The sequence below is a fragment of the Spinacia oleracea genome, chromosome 4 (genome assembly GCF_020520425.1).
Source record: "Spinacia oleracea cultivar Varoflay chromosome 4, BTI_SOV_V1, whole genome shotgun sequence".
NCBI lineage: Eukaryota > Viridiplantae > Streptophyta > Magnoliopsida > Caryophyllales > Amaranthaceae > Spinacia > Spinacia oleracea.
This window is the reverse complement of record NC_079490.1, coordinates 142068496-142075399: the sequence shown is the minus strand read 5'-3', so window position 1 is coordinate 142075399 and position 6904 is coordinate 142068496. Positions and strand designations below refer to the sequence as shown.

The following is a 6904-nucleotide window of genomic DNA, read 5'->3' as shown; positions in this document are numbered from 1 at the left end:
ATCCTTATTCTAGTATTTTGCCTTGAAAACCCTATTATTACAACAATTTGAAAACGAGATATATTTAAATGGCTAAATATTTCTTATGATTTGTGAGGAAATTTATATTAGTGAGTTTGAGTGAAAGATAGAGGGAATTTAGAGGGTTTCCAAAGATGTTTTTCATTCACGTTTTTCTGGTAGTAATCTCAAAGATTGACCCTGGCCGAGGGTCATCCATGGTCCGATTGTCCTGAAATTTTGACACAATATCCGGAACATCTTGGGATTGATTTTCAACGGTAGGATTGTCAATTAATGATCTTGATAGCTAGTTACAACTACAACAACGAACCTAATTTTTCTGGGTAAGAAAAGTTAAAAGTAATGTCTTGGAGAAGATGATTGATGAATGGTGGTCATGATATCATGATGGAGGATTTATTGAAGATTTTGGAATGTCATACAATAGTCATACTTGATTTAATATCAAGGGAGGTTCATTCTAAACTACTTCTTTTAATAAGTTATTATTCTAACATGTTCAATTCTAATAGCCATTCCAACAAAATATATTTTGTGAAGTTGACAATATTAAGATTGATTTTTATATTGTCAAATGATGTTTGTTGGAATGATTACTAGAAAGTAGAGGATTTGAATTATTTATGATGTATGATCATGTTATTGCACTCTCTAATTTACTTTGGTTTCATGCATGTTTAATTTCATGAGAAGACCTTAGTTTTATTAGAAGTATGTTTTTAGTCTTTTAAAGACTAATGTGAATTATTTGTGCATTGTCATATTTTCCTTGGTGGAGGAATTTTGGGCTTGTGACTTTGTGTACTTGCTTTAATAAGGATATTGGAATTGTGTTTTTCTATGAAAACATTTTTCATGGAAACTCATTTTCACTGAAAACGTTTTACGCCAAACCAAACAAAGCCTGGGTGAACTTATGTTTACAGAACTTTTAAAATAGGAGTATCCTAACTTTCAATACTTTTTGCAACGATATTAACTATAATAGATTTCAGATGAAAAAAAATCTTAGGAAAGTAAATTTCAATCTTTAAACAATGAAGAAATATTAATCTCATGTTGAAATAACATTTGTTGTAGGTATTTAGAAACGGACTAAAGATACAATGTTGCGATGTCTATTCAGAAAAGGATGACGTATAACAAATTCGATGGACCCGATCAAATCGTACATGACCTAAGATACTCCTAGTAGCAATTTACCAGTACCCTAATAGACTCAACCTGAACCTGAACCCTTTCCAAAGTTGATTGACCCAAATTTGAACCAATCCAAATGGACATGCCACGTACCCGATGCGAACAACCATTTATCACCTATAGCCTAACTCAACATATAAATGAACTACTGTAGTATTCTCTTTTTATGGAGAAAATGAACTTTGGGTATGTTCCTGGGATCAATTATGATTTATGACATGTTCAATCTAGGGTTCATCATTTGGCAGTAATGGACTACTTGGTGGTAATAATAGAGGCCAATTTGCGAAAAAACAGGGACAATACAACACATAAATCCTTTATACAGATATTTGTGGGATTCCATTCCTCCATCAAATTATCACAATTAGTATTCAATCCTCATAAACCAGGAAATATACTAGTAGTATGTATTTCAATCAACTTTTATTTTAGGCCACAGTAAAAATGTCTTCTACCATTAATTGCTATAGAAACTGATGTTCTGCTTTGCTGATGATTTGATGAATTCCATAATCGGTTTAGTAACAATTGTAAATGCCTGGATAGAAAGGACAAACAACCACTACACTTGATGCTTGTGAGCTTGTCCAATAACGGCATAACGCGTTACTGTACGTTATTAGGGACATAGTTAACTAATTAAGGAGAGAGTAACTGCGTATAATCACCAAACACAACCGTTAAAAGCTTGAATCAACTCTTGTTATCACATGATAGCTTAAAACAAGGGGAGGAGAATTAGCTATTTTAGCTGGTAGAAAAGGGGAATGTATGCAAAAAGGATCAGAATGTTTCAATATTTTCATGAACCACCCTGTATACTCCAATATCATAATTCATAAGCTGTAAGCAGATGCGAGCTTAAGACCGTTTAAGTTCTTAATCAAATCTAAAACACCTTGTTAATTCAAGGTATAAACAGTTTCATTTAAGAAACATGTGAACTAATTCAAGATCATGAACATAAAGTATGCATATGTTTGTTCTATCTGTGATCTTCTCTTCCATGACCCACATTTTCCACAATCTCTCCAAGCTCACTCTTCCCTGAACTTCCTCTAGTTTTTTCCACTGATGATTCCGACCCGATCTCAGCAGCTGAAGTATTTAAGGTCTCATAACCACACCTTAGCAATGCTTGCTGCCTATTTTCAGTGGACTCAATGGGGTTCTTTCTTTACCATAACTTCAGATTTCAATCCATACCCATCCTTATTCTCAGCATGAAATGGAGTTATCCCACAAGATTTTTGTGATAAACCTATAGGATATTCAAGATTATTTCCAATAGGCTTCGGCATAAAACCAGGTGGAACATTTAAAACCTGACCAACACCACTCCTCGGTGTAAATCCATGGAGCACATATGCATATACCAGTTTAAAGCTGGCAACAGACTTGGCTGGGAATCCTGGAGGCACGTCAACATCGCTACCAATAGCTTTGGTCTGATAACTTGGCTTCACATCAATGTCCAGAAATGAAATTCCCTCATCAATAACATTATTATTATTATTCACCTTTCTATGTTCTTGTGATCTTCTCTTGATACTCCTTTTCTTTCTTACAACGCCATCCAAGGCGGCTTGCCTAGTTAAGACACCCTGCCGAAGCCACTTCAAATACATCAAGGTAACCTGTGGCTAATAGACCCTTGATGGAACATACAAGATTTCATCCCTAGTTGGGTTGATGTAACTAAACCAAGCCAATTGCACAACTTCCCTTCTAGGAATATCTGAATCCATCAAACCTCTCTTAACATATTCAGGCACATCTTGATCAAACCCAAACTGCATAGCTACCCTATTCGGATTATATTGCTCTATTGACTCCATTCCCACCAAATCACAACCCCTCATAAATCGAACCATGGATTTAACATCATCACCTAAAACATCGTCCATTATAACCCACTCCCCAACTTCTCTATAAAAGCAAGGCAAAGGTAAGTTATCAACAATCTTGCAATATGACCGCCATTCGAAAGAATGCCTAGCAGATTGCAACAATGGCCGGTCTCACATTCCCTATCTCATCCTCATTAACAGCATGCCATCTTGCCAATCTAGGTTCCCCAAATTCAATCAAACTCGGGTTTGGTCGAAACTATGGGAACCTCTCCCAAGCCCAAACTTTCACCAATTGTAAAGGTGCCCAAACAGTCACCTTAACAAGATCATCAAACCCATCATCTTTATCAATTATCACACCCCTGAGTAGTACCCCCAAAATTCACCATAGCAGATTTTAACAAACTCAAGTCCTTATAAATACTAGCCAAAACAATAGGCGCAAAAGAAATCTGAACTCCACCAGCTAAAACAGTAGCAATCTTAAAAAACTTTTCACAATAACACCATATGGAAATGTAGGCAACACAAACCTCCAAAGCCAATAACAAAGGAAGGCTTCGTGCTCGTTACCGCTATCGCCACCGAGTTCCATGAAATGCTTCATCCAGTCACCTTGTTTAGCTTTCTGCGATGACCCCTCGACATTTCCTTGTTAACAACATCAAATTGGTCAGTATTCACAGACCCAGAAACAGAGTCCCCTAGAACAGAGTATCCACCTAAAACCATCACATCCTCTAACGTAATAGTAGCCTCACCCCATGGAAAAACAAACGTGTTAGTATCACAACACGGCCACCATCTCTCGGCTAAACCAAAGAACATATCCTCATTTTTTACGATTTTATATCTGAAAGATAGTATTGCTTCGTAAATCCCAGCTCTTTTCCATATAAATTGGTAAGAAGAGTGCCACCTATCAACCCATAAAACCCATGATTTTGTTGGGTGTTACCAGCCATTGAAGTACAGTCAACAGAAATGGGTCGAAATGGGAGAGGAATTTAGGGCAAAATTGGGGTTAAATCGGATAAACTAAAAATGGGTTTTATGAAATGTCCAATTTTTTTAGTGGGTTTTCCTCCTTTTGGTGAAATCAAAAGTTCTTCTCTCTCCTCCAAGATAGTTTCAGGTTTTTCCGCCATAATTTTGAGTGGGAGTCTGGGAGATGAAGATTGGCGTGGGAAGAAGGTAAGTACTGAGGTAGAAGCTGGTGTTTGAGGAAATGGCATGGTCATATGTAGGGGTGTGCAGAAATGACCCGGGTCCTGAATCCGGTCCGGAACCGGACCTGAATTGTCCGGACCGGTCCGGTCCGTTGGATTCAGGACCGGGCACCGGACATTAAAAATTGGGCTTTCCGGATTCAGGACCGGTCCGGACAAAAATCGGAAAAATTCGGTTAGATCCGGTTACCCGTTAAAATTTGAAAAAAAAAAAAAAAAAGTCCCACCAAAACGCAAAACTAAGGGGTTAGGGAATTAGGGTTATACATTCTTTCAGAGTTTTAGACTCTCCTCCCTCATTCTCTCTCCTCCCTCCTCTCTCCTCCCTCAATTCTAGATCTGAGTATCTGACTACCACTCACGCCGCCGACAACGACCCTCTGACCGTCCACGACAACGACCCTCTGACCGTCCACGACAACGACCCTCCGACCGTCCGACGCACGGTCACGCAGGCCGCGAGTCCGCGACGCACCTCCAAGGCCTTCGACTACGACGAGTCTCCGGCGAATCTCTCCGCGACTTCTTGGTACTCTTTCTCCTTTTTATTATTTCAATTATCTGTTTCATGTGAATTTCTAAATGTTTTTCAAAATTATGAAATTTTAATTTTAATTACATCAACCGTAGTTTTTGCAGCATTCACTCACTAACCGACTCGCCGGAGGCAAAATCACCGTTGCTTAACCACCATCGAACGGCGCACCACTCCAGTACCAGAGAAAACAGTAGATTCATGCTTAGAAAAACAGCAGCTTTGCACAGTTATTCTCTAGGATTTGGAATGCATTTATCAAACCGGACAAACAGGTTAAAATCCGATCCGGTCCCAAATTTTCAGGACAGGACCGGTCTTGTCCGGTATGATTTAGGACCGGTCACCAGACATGGAAAAAACTCGATTCCGAATCCGGTCCGGACCGGGCCGGATTTTGTCCGGTGCACAGCCCTAGTCATATGTATGGATGTGTAACAAGGGAAAGGGTCTTAATAATTCCCCAGTATTGTAAATACCAATTTATTATACACTGTTAGTACTATTTGTGTTCATCCCCTCTTATATACCTACATTAATATAAACCGGGTTCACGCTAGGACAACGGAGTAATTTGGTTGGGCAACATGTGTAACTGTCATGTGACAGTTATTTCGTGATTTTAAATAGTAATTATATGCGTATTACAGTAACTATGTGTTTTAAGCAATTTTAAGCAGTTTCCCCCCCCCTCTCTCTCTACGTTGGTGCATGTTACGAGTGTTTACTAACGTGCGCACCTTTCATTGATGGGGAGGAAGAAGAAGGCAGCTGCTACTGTAACTTCTCCGGTTTCTTCGGAGGACGGTTCCAGATTGATTTCACCCAAGAACGATGTGATTCAAGGTCTAAATGATGCTCAAAATGGAAACCCAGATAGCTTGATGTTTGTGACGAATGACGACGATGAGGAACTCATTCACTCAGATCTAGTGCACCCTTCTGCTGGTATGATTCCTAAAAAACTTCATAGAGTAATTGTTGCATTGGATCGTGAGCTAGGTTTAACTTGGAATGGGCGGTTGGTTGAAAAAAATAGTACGGACTCTATTATGGCACCCTCCCCTGTTCCTGAACATATTGTTGCTGAACCTAGTTTTGAAGCTCCTAATCCTGGTAGTAGTAGTAGTCCTATTGTAGAACCAATGGTTAACTTGTCTGCAGACCCTTGGAAGAATTTGTTTGTGGGCTCGAAAATGGCATCAAAAGGGGCGGAACTTGGCTTCATTAATTCACTGGTTAGGGATGGTAGGAAGATAGCTCAATTTTAGAAGGAGGAACTAGATATTATGGCTGATAATGGCAGTCCTCTATTGTTATGTATGTGGTGAGTGAGTCCCCTACTATTGCCTCTGTCAAGAGGTTCATGATTGTAATTTGGACTAATGTTTCACAACCACAGGTGTTCTATCATGATGAGGGCTATTTTATTCTTAAATTTGCTAGTATTGAGGATAAGAATTGAACCTTATAGTTGTAGGTGGCCCATACACCTTCTATGGTAAACCAATTATCATTAAACCTTGGGTGGCAGATTTCAATTTTTATGAGGAAGTTCTTAAGGTCTTTCCATTGTGGGTGAAGTTTCCTAATCTTCCTCTCAATTGTTGGGGCAATGACTCTCTAAGCAGAATCAGTAGCTTGTTAGGGGTTCCCTTGTTTGCAGATGGGTGTACAACTAGACAGGAAAGACACTACTACAAAAATTGGTTAAGGAACCATTGGTAGGGCACCGCATAAGTCACTTACTAGATTTCTTAGAACACATATGTCCAGATCAAAACTCATATATTCAGATCAAAATCAATATATCCAGATCTTGTCTAGATCAAAACTCATACATTCAGATCAAAATCAGTATGTCCATATCATGTCCAGATCGAAACTCATATATTTAGATTAGAAACAATATGTACATATCATGTCCATATCAGAACCAGTTTATCCAGATCATCATAACCGATATGTGCAAAACATGTCCAGATCAGAGCCGATATTTTCAGATTTGTCTAGACTAGAACCCATATGTACAGATCAGGACCAATTCATTCAAACCATGT

The 6904-nt window shown here is 38.8% G+C and overlaps 1 pseudogene; it reads right to left on the bottom strand.

Annotated features, from left to right (window-relative positions):
- Window positions 1-2387: 2387 nt before the first annotated feature.
- LOC110804735 (uncharacterized) lies at window positions 2388-5047 on the bottom strand (annotated as a pseudogene).
- Window positions 5048-6904: the final 1857 nt, after the last annotated feature.